This window comes from Monodelphis domestica, chromosome 8 (genome assembly GCF_027887165.1).
Source record: "Monodelphis domestica isolate mMonDom1 chromosome 8, mMonDom1.pri, whole genome shotgun sequence".
Classification (NCBI taxonomy): domain Eukaryota; kingdom Metazoa; phylum Chordata; class Mammalia; order Didelphimorphia; family Didelphidae; genus Monodelphis; species Monodelphis domestica.
Window position 1 is genome coordinate 164,774,545 of NC_077234.1, and position 16,585 is coordinate 164,791,129.

The 16,585-nt window shown below is 35.4% G+C and overlaps 1 protein-coding gene across 1 annotated transcript in view; it reads left to right on the plus strand.

The window, feature by feature from the left end:
- The window catches only part of UBAC2 (UBA domain containing 2), a 326,804-nt gene that overhangs the window by 260,453 nt on the left and 49,766 nt on the right, over window positions 1-16,585 (plus strand). The window lies entirely within an intron of this gene.

Consider the following 16,585-nt stretch of genomic DNA (forward strand, 5'->3'; position numbering starts at 1 on the left):
TAATGGCTAATCAGCCTTTTTTGAAAGAGAAACAAATACTTGGGCAAATCATACATCATTCTATTTGTTTTAGACAAGCATAGATTCTTGGAGAAACACCAACCTAGTTAGCAAGAAGTAATATTTATCTGGCTTTGTATCAGGTAAAAGCCACAATGTCTTCCTGTTAACATGCTTATAATGCCTCATTGACAGACAGATGTAACCACTGTTAATTTTCCTTAAGAAGAAGACCCACAAAGGGGAGAAGGTTCATAAGGATTTGTCCAAATAACAACTTTTTCTTAATCTCTGTGTTATTCTTTCTTTGGAAAATGTTTATAAAGTGTTCATTTGCATGTGACAATGTGCTGACAAAAATCAGATGCCATAACTTACCAGTCATCAGGTAGAACTTAAAATACAGTAAAATCTCATTAAACCAATATTGATTCCATATGCATAAAGGAAAATTTAAACAACATCACTGGATCCTCTTTTGATATTAAAAAATGTTGTTGAGGGGGCAGCTGGGTAGCTCAGTGGATTGAGAGCCAGGTCTAGAGACAGGAGGTCCTAGGTTCAAATTTGGCCTCAGACACTTCCTAGTTGTGTGACCCTGGGCAAGTTATTTAACCCCAGTTGTCTAGCCTTTACTGCTCTTCTGCCTTGGAGCCAATACCGATTATCTGTTCCAAGGCAGAAGGTAATGGTTTAAGAAAGAAATACCCTTCCCATTTATCACTTTTTTTTTTTATTCATTGCAGTCCTAAAATAATGAGATTTATTGTATTTACTTTTGGTGAGCCTTGTTCATTCTTTTCATCAGTCTGTTTTTTCTTTAGTTAGGTAGATGAGTCATGACATGAAAAGACTCTTGTCCTATATTTTCACAAGCTGCGATTGTTGGGTGTGGGGTGGGGAAGGGACAGCCACAGGATTCCTGTCGTTTTTTCATTGTGTCTTAGTATCAATGCAAATATATCATTTTTAAGTTATGATGCTAAAGTTTGACTATAAAACATTAAGACTTGTTATATCTTGGGGTATATAAAAATCAGCATCATTGCTTTATATATAATCACCGTGGGGTAGTTTTATATATATAGAAATTTGGCAGTGTGCCCATTGCTAGCACTTTAGCCACTGCAGGGGGAAAACTATGAGAAATCTGGAAAAAGTATCACCCAAAATCATTTATATTTGATTCATTTGGTGCTGCTAAGATTTCCATGGTATATATTTTGATACTTCAAAATTTTATATTTATGTGATGTCTCACAGGTGTTGGTACTCCCTCCTCTGCTGCAGATCTCATCCTAGCCTGTAAAGGTCTTGATTGTTTCTTCCTTACACCAGTTCTGCTTTGGGGACCTGCCCATCAATCTGAGAGCCTTCCTCTAGATCTCTTAACATGACGAAAGTACAAGGGGAGTTCTGATCATATTCTTTGTGCCACGTCTGCAGCACAGTTCTTCACCAAAGGTTTTCTGAACCTCTCTAGGTTTTCTATCTACCTACCTGTCATAGATTCTTATTGTACTTTGTATTTCATGTGTGGGTAGTCAAGCTCTACTCTTTTGAGCAATTTTACTCATTTAGGACATCCTAAATGAACTGCATGAGCAAAGTGCTGCCTACAAATAGGAACATCTGGAGGACCATCTTTAGGGAATCTACACCAGATATTCTCTATGACAAACACCATTAGCAAGCATATATCCCTGTTTTTGTTGCATTTGACATTATTAATCAAAAGGGAGTAGTGAGTATGAGGGATAAAAGCATTTTTGTATAATTTATGCCTTGTATTACTTCACCAGTGTGAAGTAACTGTTGTTTCACAATTTTGGATGATATTTCTTATAATATAGAGAAGGACCTCTGGGAATTGAATAGCTGTCAGCTTGTGTTATTGAATAGCCAATGGTATTAACACTTACATTCAAATGAATAATTTTACCAAATGAATATTCACAAAATCATAGAATTTCAGAGTTGGAAGATATCTCCAAAGATACCTGGCTCTGTTCCAACCTTCAAAAAAGAATTAGCAGTGTAACACACTTCATTGTTTTGCAAGTTTTATTTTTAAATCTCTAATGTGGAAAATCTTAAAAATGCTTTCCTTACATCAACTTAGTTGGCTTCTCTGCAACTTCTACTCATCTCTCCTTATCCTCCCCATGGAGACCAAATAGAATAAATATCATCTTTATGGCAGCTTTTCAAGAATTTGAAGAGAGCAATCTCATCCTACCTAAGTTTCTTCTTCTCTGGGATAAATATGACCAATTTCTCTAGCTGATCCTCATATGGTATAGACCTATGGCTATTCACTATTCTGATTGCCCTTCCTTACCTATATTTCCCATTGCATTGTCCTTCACCTGGACTAATTATTTGGCTTTTTGCTTGTGTCTGCCATGTCCCCCCAACCCCCCATTCTCTTCCTTTTCTTTTGAATTCTCCACATAGCTCCCAAAATTAAATTCTCTGGGCATAGCTCTGAACATGTCATTGCCCTGCTAGGAATTTCCAGAAAAGAAACCCTTTTGTTAAGCATTTAAAGCCCTTTTCAGTCTCACTTCAAGCTTATCTTTCCAGAATATTATATATTATTCATCTGCACACATCAGTCCAGCCAACCTGCCCTGCCTGTTCCTCTAATATGGGCTGCCATATCACACTCCTAATTCATTCAGAGTCCTCTATTTCATATGAACTGCTTTCCTTTCCTGCCTTGCCCCTGGGAAGCCAATTTCCTTAGCCCAGATGTCAAATTTTACATTTATCCAGATTAAATCTTCTTATTTTTTAAATGTTCTAGCCTGAATAAGTGCCTGCTATATGCAGATACTATGCTAGATGCTAAGGACCCAATGATAATCCAAAAGAATTCCTGCCATTAAGGAGCTTATATTCCACTGGATTGATAAGAACACCCAACCTAAAACAGGGGCTATTTGGATCCATAGAAAATATTTTAAACAAAAACTTTATTAGGAGAAATGATGAGAGATTAGAAGTGAAAGGGGTAGAGGAAAGAGATGAAAGGAGATCTTTGAAGCTGGATACTTTGCTTTTCATTCTCTGTCTCTGGAGAAGCTGGGTTGTATCTCCTTTGCTCCTGGCTAGCTACTCTTTTCTGACTGGCCTGACTTATTCTCCTTCAATCAAAAGGTAGAGAGGTTCCCCAGGACCAGAGACATGAACTATCTGAAACAATGTACCGTGGGATTTAATTATAACCTATTAATATTTGGGGGGATATATCTGAACTGAGTCACTGTAGACTTACTTCTGTTAAGATCTGATTCAGGTTTTAAACCATGAAAATAATTTTTTGACTGTATCTTCCCCCATTTTAAAGAAATAAGTCAAATCATCAGTAAAATTTGTAGCTTACTATGAGGAAAATAAACAACTTTTATTACAAGCTTTTCTTCAAATATTTTCAAAGAGCTGAGATTTCACTCATTGCTCTATGTATTCTTGCCATTAATGAAGATAGAAACCCCTACATGTCTTAGGAGGCAATTCAATTTAGTTGAATGCTCTGGTTTTAATAGCAACCACAAATCACAGAAATACTAACAATTATCAGAGAATTCGTATAAAATGAAAATTTTTTCACATTCAGCAAAACATGGGTAACCAGGATGATAAAAATACACAGTGGCCCTCAGTGTCTGTCAAATGGTGAGTCCTTCTGGTAAAACTGGAAAAGCAGTTTGGTAGAAATTGGCCATTGACCAACATCTCACTCCATATGCCAACATAAACTCCAAGTCAGCTCATGATTTTGACTTCATAAACAACTTCAAGTAGGAGCAAGGAAGAGATTACCTTTTGGATATATGAGTAAAGGAACAATTCATGGCCAAGCAAGAATAGAGCATCATAGGAAATAAAAGATAATTTTGGCTATATAAAATTAAATTTTTTTGCATACGAAATCTATACAGTTAAAATGAGAAGGTAAACAAACAATTGAGGAAAAACTATTAGCAGTAAATTTTCTTGATGAAGACTTCCCATTAAGGAACTGATTCAAATTTGAGAACAACCCAATTGATAAATTATCAGAAGATATAAACAATTTTCAAAGAAAGATCTCTAAGCAATTATTGAAGAACATAGGGGAAAAGCACCAAATCATTAATATTAGAAAAATTAAAATTAAAGAAGTTATGAGGTTCTGCATCATATCCATCAGATTAGTAAAGGTGATGAAATGGAAAATGGCAATTTGGGGGGGGCCAGTGGGAAAACAAGCATACTAATACGCTGTTGATAAATCTGTGTTTTATGGTCCAGCCATTCTGAAAAGCAGTTTGGAACTGTGCACCCTTAATCACTAACGTGGGCGTACTCTTTGACCTACTTATACCACTGCTTGTGCTATACTCCCAAAGTATCAAAGAAAGAGGAAAAGACTCATATGTGAAAAAAGTAGCTTTTTCCTTTTCTTTTTTTCAGTAGTAATAATATAATTAAAAACTCAAGAAGTGTTTATCTAATGGGAAATGACTTAACAAATTATGATTTTGTTTATTACTAACACATAAACACTTCAAGGTTTACAAAGCATCTTAAAAATATTATTTTATCATCACAACAACCCTGGGAAGTAGCTGCTGTTGTTGAATCATTTTTTACTTGTGTCCATTGCTTTGTGATCCCATTTGGGTTTTCTTGGCAAAGATACGGGAGTGGTTTGCCATTTGCTCACTTTACAGATTAAGAAACTGAGGCAAATAGGATTAAGTGATTTGTCCGAGATCTCACAGCTAGTATCTAAATTCCGATTTGAACTCAGGTCTTTCTGATTCCAGATCGAGCACTCTATCCACTGTATCACCTAGCTGCCCCATGTTAGGGGCTTAATAAATTGTTTTAAAGAGGCTGAGCTCTTAACCCCTCTATGGTGACTCTTTCCTTCTAAAGAAGGAAAAGGAGTTTAATAAAGTGAGCATTAGATTAATAGGGAAATCTTAATTAAAGTCATAGATTTAGAACTGGAAATGACATATAAGTTACTTAGTACAGCTTCCCTTTACAAATAAAATAAAGACTCTGAGAGACAGGGAGAATAAGTAACTTGGAATAAATCATAAAAGACTCACAAAGATGAGTCTTCCTGACTTCAGACCTAGTAATCTTATCCAACTATACCATATGCTGCCTAGTACTATTATCTCTATTTTACAGATGAGGAAATTGAGACAAATATACTTGTCCAGGGTCACATAACTAGTGTTTGAAGGTAAATTTGAACTCAAGACCACTCTCCTCCATGCCTCCTATCTGCCTATGAATTTATATAATGGTATATTATTGGGCCAAAAAAATTACAAGACAAGCAGTTTCAAAAATACCTGGGAAGATCTGTATGAAGTAAGCCAGAATCAGGAGAACCATATTAACAATATTAGTAAGAAAAACAACTTTGGGGGCAGCTAGGTGGCTTAGTGGATAACTCCAGGCCTGGAGACAGAAGGACCTGGATTCAAATTTGACCTCAGACAGTTCCTCACTGTGTGATCCTAAGCAAGTCATTGACCCCAGTTGCCTAGCCTTTACCTCCTTTCTGCCTTGGAACTGATACTTGTTTCAGTTCTAAGATAGAAGAGAAGGTAAGGGGAGTGGGGTGAGAAGAGACAGAGATAGAAGACTGATCAATGCAATAACTAACCACAGTTCTAGAGAACTGATTATGAAGCATGCTACCTATATCTTGACAAAGAGGTAATAGTCTTGAGATGTAGAAAGAGTCCTAGAGACACATTTTCCAGACTAGCCAGTGTAAAATTTTTTTTTGCTTGACTATGCGTTTGTATTAGAAATGCTTTGTTTTTCTTTTTCTTCCCTAGTGGGAGTGATGGTTGAGAGAATAAAAGGATGTAAGTAGAGTATGAAAAAAATTTAAAAAAAGATACTGAGATGCATTATTGAGGCATTTTTTTATGTGGCGAAAAAAAACAGATGGAAGGGACAGAAAGAAGCACAGACAAGCGGGACAGCTTTAAAAGCTAAATTCAATTTACTTAAAAAAAAAGAAAAGAAAACTGTACATAATAGAGAGCTGCCATTTCATGTACAATACTCTTTTTTTAATCTGTTGTATATAGGGAAATGATTATTTTTAATTGGTACATGTTAAGTTCAGAATAAAAAAAATTTAACAAAATACTATGCACTGTGTTCAGCACCTTCAAAATCACTCAAAAAATTAAATTCACCATATCTTAATGAAAAAGATACAACTGATTCCAGACAGAATGTAAATCAGCTGTTTCAAGTAATCAGATTGTCAGCTAATTAGAAAAACTGTCAAAAGCAATGCCAAATTAAAAGAAAAGATAAAGATAAGGAAGGAAGAACTCTAAAAAAGTGCTAAAGCTCACAGATGGTATTACTATACACATACACAAAAGTGATTGAATAGACATAAGCATTTACTGACCCATATGCCTGCTTTCTCATCTCCATAAAATATTTATGAGAATGTTCTACACATGTATAAAGGCTAGTCTTGATAAAACTATGAAAAGCAAGTAGGCAGATTTTCACATACAGTTTTCTATTAGAAAATGTGGAGGTGGAGGTGGAGAAAATAAATACAAGATCTCTGTGCATATATCATTTGTAGGGTTTTGCTTTTTTTTTTGGTAAACATTTGCCCTATGAGAGCAAAATAAAAGCCTTATGGAATCTTCCCCAATAAAATATATCCCATTAACATATTCAGGTCACATTGGAGGCTGTGTGGTTCAATAGAAAGGGAATTGGCTCTGAAGTCAGATCAAACCCTAGCTCTGAAATTTCACCTGTGCACCTGGAGGCAGCCACTAACCTTCCTGTGCCTCAAACTTCTAAGGTTTCTTCCAGCTTTAGATCTGTGATCCTTGATAGATTAACAAACACAGATTATATATAACTCCTTTTCACAAGCCTATTTACCAAATAAATAAGCCCTTCTCGTGGAACATGTTCTACACGATGTCCAAGTGGAAGGAGGATTCCTTGTGGTGAATTTCCCAAATACCTAAAGAGAACTATCTGGCCATTGACTCAATAAGAACCAATGCAATTAAAAATACATATTGATGTGCCATTGTATAGGCAACCCATTAAAGGAACCCATCAGTATACATACATTGAAAATGTATTAACAGTTTGGTTTCCAACCTCATCATTCAAGAAAAGCTGCTTACTCTAAATTTCCAAATCCTTATGGCCTTTTCTCATTCCCTATCCTTCTTAACAGCTTTTGACAGTGTCTCATCCTCTTCTCCTTTCTACTCTCTTTTCTCTATGTCATGACAGTATTCTATCCTGGTTCTCCTACCAGTTAGAACACTCCTTATAAGTCTCATTTGCTGAATCTTCATCCAAATCATACCCACATGGGTGCCTTCCAAAGCTCTGTCCTAGGCCTTCTTCTCTTTCTCTAACATTTTACTGATTATTTTAATGGCTCCCATGATTTCAATTATCTCTATTCTGAGGATTCTCAATCTTCCTTTATAGTGCTAACCTCTGTCCTGACCTCCAGATTCACATCTCCAATTGCCTACTGGGCATCACAAACCATATTTCTCATAGATCTCTTAAACTTAACATGTCTAAAACTGAGTTCATTATCTTTCCGCCAATCTCCCTCCTTCCTACCTTCTGTATTTTTATCAAGGGCATCTCCACTCCAATCACCCAGGCTTACAATCAAGATATCATCCATAACTTGTCACTCACTCTACACATCCAGTCATTTGCCAAGTCCCCTCATAGCTACCTTAATCACATCTCTCATATATGCTCCTTCTTTCCTCTTGACTCCATCACCCTGATAGTGATAGCCTAATATTTGGTCTCCCTGTCTCAGGTTACTCGCCATTACAATCCATCCTCCACTTAGCTGTCAAATTGATCTTCTTAAAGCAGAAGTCTGACCATTTCACCCCTTTATTCAATAATAGTATGCGTGGGTGTTTTTTTTTAATCCCTTTGTAACCTGGCCTCTTCCTACCTTTCCAGACTCTTAACACTTTTCTCCCCTCCATGAATTCTGTGGTCCAATGGCATTAACTTCTTTGTTATTCCTCATATAAAACTCTTAATTTCCCAACTCTGGGCATTTTCACTGGCTATCTCCAATGGCAGGAATTCCCTCCTCATCTTCTCCTGAGTTTCCTAGCTTCCTTCAAGTTTCAACTAAAGTCTCACCTCCCACAAGTTCTTTTTCCTCTGAAATTTTCTCGAATTTGTCCTCTAAACACTTCCTTTGTACAGTTATTTACATCTAGTCTCCCTCATAATACTATGAACTTTTCGAGGGCAAGGACTGTTTTGGTTTTGTTTGGTTTTGCATTTCTTTATATCTCTACTACTTAGTATAGTTACTGGCACAATGGTTTCTTAAGGCTATTGACTTGTGTATACCTATTTCTCAGTTTTGTATTGATACCTTTGCAAATATTTCCCATTTGGAAAGGCATAAAAACCTCATAAATAAAGAAGAGCAGAAATAAATATATCCTTTACTGGCCACAGATGACCTTATAAAGAAGGGTCTTTGAAGAAAGGATTTAAGTTAAGTGGAAACTAACTTAAGCCTGAAGAGTTGGTAAGCCAAAGAACAAATCATAGAAACATATGATTTTATTTTAAAAAATGAAACATCACACTAAAATCTGGGGATGCAGCCAAAAGCAGTCCTTAGGAGAAAAAAAGATTTCTCCAAGCAATTTCAAAAGAACAGATGAATGAAATGGGCATTTAACTACAAATCTCCACATACCAGAAAAGAACCAAATCAAATACCACAACTAAATACCTTAAGATCAAAGGAACTTAACAAAATTAAAAGAGGCAAAAAAGGCATGGAATAAATAATGAGGAATTTTTTAAAGTAATAAAACTAATAAACCATTAACTAATCTAATTTTTGATAATGTCACCAAAATTAAAAATTCACAATACATAAAGGAGAATTCAGGATACATAAAATAAAGGAAATTATCTATACTTTTTTACCCAATCTTTTTTTAATAAAGCTGATAACATTAATGAAATGCATGAATAGTTTAAATAATATAAAACATCCAGACTAAGGGAAGTAAGAACTTCAGATATCTTAGTCTCAGAAAAAGAAATTGAATAAACCATAAATTCCCAAAAGAAAAAAATCCATAACAAGATGTATTTGCAAATGAAGTCTCCCATCAGCCATTCAAATAACAACTAATTCCATTGTAGGGCAACTTTTGACAGAAAAAGTGTAAGAAGGGACTCTACCGAGCTATTGAAGTGAAACAGATATGGTCTTTTTAGCTAAATCAGAGAGAGACAAAGCAGAAAGAAAACCATACGTAAATATTTCTTATAAATATTGATGATAAAATATTGAGTTAAGTATTATTGAAATATTATGATGGGGACAGATAAATGACTCAGTGGACTGAGAGCCAGTCCTAGAGATGGGTTGTCCTGGGTTCAAATTTAACCTCAGACACTTCCTAGCTTTCTGACCCAGGACAAGTCACTTTACCCCCAGCGCCTAGTCTTTGCTTCCTTCTACCTTGCAAACCAATACATAGTATTGATTCTCAAACAGAAGATAAGGGTTTAAAAAAAAAAAAGAAATATTATGATGAGATAGTAAAGAAAAATTGAAAACTATAACCATAGTGGATTTGTTATTAATATAAGGTTGATTTAATATTAGATAAAACTATAAACATAATAAAACAATACAACAAAACAATAAAAATAATATGAGTATATCAAAAATTACAAAAATATCTTAATAAAATACAATACCTATTTCAGTTAAAAAAAGCTAAAAAGCACATGGAAAAAAATGGTCCTTTCCATAATATGGTAAATAGTATTTATCTAAAACCAAGGGCTTTCAAATAAGATCAGAGGTAAAGTAAGAATTTCCATGATCATCTCTATCAATTGATAAAGTCCTAGAAATGTTAATTATAATAAGGAAACAAGAAAAAGGAAATTAGTGTATAAGTTTAGACAAAAAATAAAATTATCACTTTTTGCAGATGGTGCTTTCTACTTTGAAAACTCTATAGAATCAAATAAAAATGAGTTGAAACAGTAGATTCAGCAAAGAACTAAAATGTATCAAAAAAGGCCCTGAAATTATTGGCTTTTGTACATTATCAACACAACACAACAGATAGAGAGAAAAAGAGAAATTTTATTTAAAGAAACTACACAATGTGTAAAATATTTGGTAGTCTACCTTCCAAAACACACAAAGGAATTATATGACTACAGTTATAAAACACTCCTACAGAAATAGAAAAAAACACTCCTAAATAATTTTTTGTTAATTGCCTGTGGTTGGGTTGTGCCAATATAATAAAAAATGTCAGTGCTACTTAACTTAATTTTTCAATGCCATAATAATCTACTGAAAGAGTTAAATTAATGTCCAATACTTCAAGTATTATTTTATAAAGTTTATTCTTATTATCTGACAAAAGAGAACCACATGACTAAGTTTTCTATCTGCTCAAAAATCCCCCCTCCATCAAAATTGCCAACAGGAAGGAAAGAAACCAGACATGGAAATCCACCCAATTGATCTCCTGTCTACGTCAGCATGTAATGACAGAAAGTAAGTGGGCTCCCAGGAATCATCGTTTTGCTGGGAATCATAGTTTTTAGGGTAACAGATTCCAATTTCACAATACCCCCCTGAGATCCTTTTGAAGACTAGTCTCCCCAATGGATCCTGTAAACATAACCAATGTATAAATTCCAATAATTTGTGGATAAAAGGAAAAGCAAACAAAACCAATGATTACTAGGTGCAATGACAGAAAGCCAATTAAGGGGCAGTCTCTTTTGGCAAAAGAATATACATACAAAGTAAATGTGTTACAACCCCCACCCAGTTCAATTTCACTACAACGCAAAGTTCATTTTCAAACTTTTGGGGCAGTGTAAGGTTTCAGCAGGTATCTTCATGGCACCTTCTCCAATCAGTTCACTTTCTGGATTCTGGGAGGTAGCAAGTTTCTTATCCTAAAATTGCTCTTAAACAAGAAAAACTTTTTAAAAAATAGAATTTTATGACAATTATACAATCCCCCCTGAGAAGGGTGTTGACAAACACACAGATCAACTCAGGTAGCCACTGAGGCTCATGCCTTTTAATCTTGGCTGAAATGCTCCCTCTTGGGGGCCATTTAGGGGTACCATGCCTCTAAACTTTCCTATCTCTTGTATAAGACTATAACCCATCACAGGATAATCAAACCCCTTGGGCTTTCTCTCTCCTTTGGCATGAGACTGTAACAGCTCTAAAGTCATGTCTTTTATATGTCCCATCCATTGTATTTTGGAGATAAGGACTACAATAGTGAAAATTACTTCAGATTTTTATAAATGCAGAGGTAGGGAAAATAATAGGCACTTCATTCCATAAGGCCCTTTAAAATCAATTTAATTAAAAAAATTTTTTTTTAGATCATTAAATTTTCCTGGATTTTTACAATGGTATTTTCTTCAGTTCAGTCATATGGGGAGGTACAAATAAAGAGTATTTAACAGCATATATAGCTAATTGTCAAAACACAGTAACTTAAAGTGACATAGTGTAACAGAACTTAACAAACAAAATAAAATCTTAAAACAAGCAATCAGCAAATACAATATATTTGAAGGGATACAGGCACTGAATTCAAGAGTCCTTTTTTTTTCCCAATTCTGGTACAGAGATTTCCATAAAACAGTAAAGTCTGAAAAGGATTAAAAATGTTCACCTCCAGACTCTTTAAAGTTCCTTCTCTATCCATTTAGGTTCCTTTGTCACACCTCTGGGATCTCCCATAGTGAGGGAGAATTCCGAGCTGAATATAGTGCGGAGAAATCCTATATTGGATGTACTGTAGAGACTGGGCAGGCCAGAATGGCAAGGGAGATGAATCTCTCCTCTAAATCTCAGGCAAGCTAATTGGAAGGACAAGTGCAGCCGGGAATGGTAGGAAATGGTAGGAAAACTGGGAGCTGTTTGAGATAGGTAATGCACTGCTCTTTCAAAGAGTGGGCCATGCTTGCAATTCTACTTCCTATATGGAAGAGTAACCTTCCTTCCCCTTCCCACTAGGGTAAAACACCAGGGAGCAGCTTGCTTCCCCTGCCACATGGACAGGGAGTTAAGAAGCATTGCCTAAGGGAAACATACGTGGGCTTCCAAGGCAAACAGTGAGTAAGCACTTAGTTGTTGGCAATGTGCTTTACCAGCTGCCTGGAAAGCAGCTCCAAGGACTCCCAGTTTGTCTGTTTTAATGATGCAGCGGCACCAATCAGCAACAGCAGCAGGAGGAACAGGAACAGGAGTAACAGAAGTGATAGGAGCAGGCATCTGGGACCACCCAGGGAGTTAACAGCAGGAGGCAGGATCAGCAGAAATAGGTGACAGCTCCGAAGAGGGGGGTGGGGTGGGCAAAAGCCGTGGCAAGAGAAACATTTCTTTTCAAACTAATCTACTCAGAGAGAATTAAGGGTTTCTGAACCCCACTTCTGGTCGCCATAATTGTAAGAGTTAAATTAATGTACAGTACTTCAAGTAGTTTATTATCTGACAAAATAGAACCTCATGGCTAAGTTTTCTATTTGCTCAAAAATCCCTGCTCCAAGAAAACAGAAAGGAAAGAGACTAGACACAGAACTCCACCCAATTTACCTTCTGTCTACGTCAGCATGTAATGACAGGAATTGAGTGGGCTCTTGGAATCATAGTGCTGCTGGGAATAATCGTTTTTAGGCTAACAGATTCCAATTTCACATTACCAAAGATTTAATAATAATAATAATTATTAATATATACAGCACTTACTGTATGACAAGAACAATGCTAAATGCTTTACAAATATTATTATATTTGATCCTCTCAACAACCCTGGAAGATGTGTTATTATCCCTATTTTACTCTTGAGGAAACTGAGGCAAACAAATTAAATGGCTCACTGAAAGTCATATAGCTTGTTAGTGTCTGATACTGAATTTGAATTCAGATCTTTCTGACTCCAAATCTGGCATTTTATCTACTATTTCCCTTAGCTTAGCTTCCTTTATAAAGCTGGGGGGGGGGGGTGGGATGACAAAGTTTTCATCTAGAAGGAAAAAGATCCATCTTAAGGAAAATAATGAAAAAAAGGTTAGAAGGAAGAATCAGTACCAGATCACAATTTATACTACAAAGCAGTAATCATCAAAACTGTTTGATATTGGCTAAAATAAATGGAAGAGTTGATCTATAGAATAAATTATAGAACAAAATCCATAGTCAAATCAATGTAGAATAGTTAGTGATGATGGGACCAAAAGAAGAAGAAGAAGAAGAAAAAGAAAATTATTGAAGCATTTGAATAAAAGACACAGAAGAAAACCATAGAAGGAATTTTAGAGAATGATTCAAAAACTGTTGAATTTATTATATACTTTAAAAAATCAGTTGAAACTAAGATTCAGAGTTTTATATATGATCTTTTTTTCTCTATCTCGAAACATTTTGTTGATATTTGTTAAATTTACAATTACAAAGTAAAAATATGAATCTTTGTTTCTGGAAGAAGTTTGAGGTCATAAAAGACCCAAAAATTCAGTCTCCTGAATGTAATCCACCTATTTTCTCCCTCCTATTTAATTCTGGGTCCAATATGTTGTCCATTTGTTCTGCTGTTACTAGATATGTGCAAATGGGGCCCCATATCAGCAAACCTACTTTGGATTGTTGAAACTGTGGACCCCTATATATACGTGTTCTCTCTCCCCTCTCCTATCCCTCAGCTCCACACTGTGAAGCCTCCTTCCCCCACCCCCAAAAGTGGAAACAAAAGATATTGCTACTGGGACAGATTGCTGCCTCAGGCCTCAAACATTTCACCAGTGGCCCTCCAGCTCTTTGGTTTGGCCATTGAAACTGAGAAGAGTGAAACTGGATAAAGGGGCCCTACTCTATACTGAGACAAATGTGTGTGTATGTTTGTATACATATATGTTTGTGTACAAAAGCTCTATAGATTGTTCCATGTCTATCGTTATGTAGATATAGATGATATAGATACACATTCCTATATATACTCAAAGTTCATCCATCTGCATGTGATAATCCATGACATTTGTTATCCATTTGATTTTTCCTGTGTAGGTGGTTAGGCCAAACTTCAAGCTGCAACATATCTCTTCTAAGAAACTACAAATGTTTCAGGTCTTGGTTCATAGAGTATAATTTCATCTGCAAATAGGAACATGTGAAAAGACCTCACCATGCATATAGGAAATCCGTATTCAACTGGTTTCCTGTATTAGATTTCCTCCATGACATTGGCGGACATCTTTGCAGAGCGCATATATCTCTGTTTTATGTCTTGTTAATGTTTATGATCAGAAGGTCATTGAACAAGGTTATTTCTATTGTTAATATCTTTCAAAGAAAGCTTTAGTGTTGCTGAATCAAAATCTGTTTTATAACCAGCAAACAATATGGGGAGTGGAATTTTACATTCTATATCTTTGTCAGTTATAAAAGTTGATGGTAAAGATATGATCTACTATGGAATACTCCTTTCAAAGTATCTTACTAGCATTTCATTGAAGATATTCTTTATCCATGAATAAATGATTCTCATAAAATTTTATATAGAATAGTATGCGCATGATTGAAGATTTTTCCTATGCCTTTCCTTTGGTACCATTCCCTTCCTATAGCTGTCCTCAATGCCCTCACAATTGTGTAACCTCCTACACAAAATCTTCTCAATTCAATGTCCACTGGTCTAATCTGGCTGCTTTTCCTATCTTTGTTCTCTTTAGTGCCTTTTCTACCTCCTCTGTAAGCAAAACCAGGACTGTGATGTCAAAGTCCAAGTGTCTTTGGACTCTACTTCCCTTCATGGTGAGAACAGTTTGTTATAAAAATCTTGTCAGACCTTTTCCATTTTTCTAATATTTGTTATTCTTCCATTTCATCCTAAAATACCCTCAGAGGTAGATCAGTGGTGCAGTGGTTAGAGGGCTAGGCCTGAAGTCAGGAAGACCTGAGTTCAAATGGCTTCAGACATTTATAAGCTGTGTAACCTTAACAACTCACTTGATTTTGTTTGCTTCAGTGTCCTCAACTATAAAATGGAGATAATAATAGTGCCTATCTCCTAGGTTTGTTCTGAGAATCAAATGGGATAATGTTTGTTCCAATATGAAAAGCAAAACAAACAAACAAAAAAAAAACCATCACAGAGCCTGGCATTTATTATGTATTTTATTCCCCTTCCCATCCTTCCTTGCAATGACAAGCTGTCAGAGATGAATGAAAATAACTGGTTACTATGATATTGTTAGATCAAGGAAGATGAGAATTTAAAGGTGGGGTAATGGTAAACAATATCAAATACTATAAAGACTAATCAGCACTATTAATTAAGGTGATTTAGAAATTAGTGGAAGGTGTAGAGACCTAACTCTGAGCTACCACAGCCACCTATCACCACCATTACAAGGCAAGTTGGGGTTCATAGACATTAAAAAACTTGCTCAAGGTCCTTGACTCCAAAACCAGTAATTATTTTTTCTTTTCTACCACATTACAAGAACATTTTTAAGTGCCTATTATGTGCTAGGCTCTGGAGCATAGGAAAATCAAAATGTCTGGCATAGCTCTTGGCCTCAGGGAATGTGTAATCTAAGTAGAAGAGGGCATTACTGAAACCTGCTAGTGACAACAAAATTGATCTAGAGATTACATATCTTTTACCTCGTGGCACTATAAAGACCTGTACAGTGAAAGAATGTCAAATACAGAACCTTGCTTCTGATGATAAAATAGTCATGTAACTAATCCCTGCCTCACACACACACAAAAACCCACAATAATAATTGACACTTATGGAGGCTGTGAAATTTTACAAAGCACTTTCATCACAACAGTTTGTGAAACAGAAGGTGACAAGTAGTATTATTTCCATTTTATAGATGAGGAAAATAGGAACTTGGAAATAAAATGATTTGCCTTGTGATGGTGATTTGCCTTGTGATGGTGGTAATGGGTGGCTATGGCAACTTAGAGTTAGGTTCTACTAACTCATTTCTAAATCACCTTAATCATTTAAGATTGAATAGCTAATAAATGCCCTAGGTCTTCCAACTCCAAGACCAATGCTTTTATCTCAACATATGGAATAACGTTTTTTCCATAAGATTACAGCTAAATTTAATCATTCTGCTAGTAAGAATGCTACTTTCCTCTATAAAATCACTATATTCTTTTACAAAGGAGTCACTCAATAAATATTTGTTGAATAGAATAAAGGAATGGCTTTCCATCTTAAAAAGAGAGAAATGAATTAATATTTTTTCATTAAACTAGATTATCTTCATATAATTCAGTGATTTGCAGATGTTTTTAACTTTGAAAATGAAGTATCTCTATAGACAGTAAGGCCTTAACGATTTAAAGTCCCCATAGTGAGGAATTGATCTTGTACAAATTTGAAGAAATGTTTACCAGTTTCCGGGAGAATGAGAACATTTGTTTAAAAAAATGATACTAGTTATAAATTTGATTAATAACAAT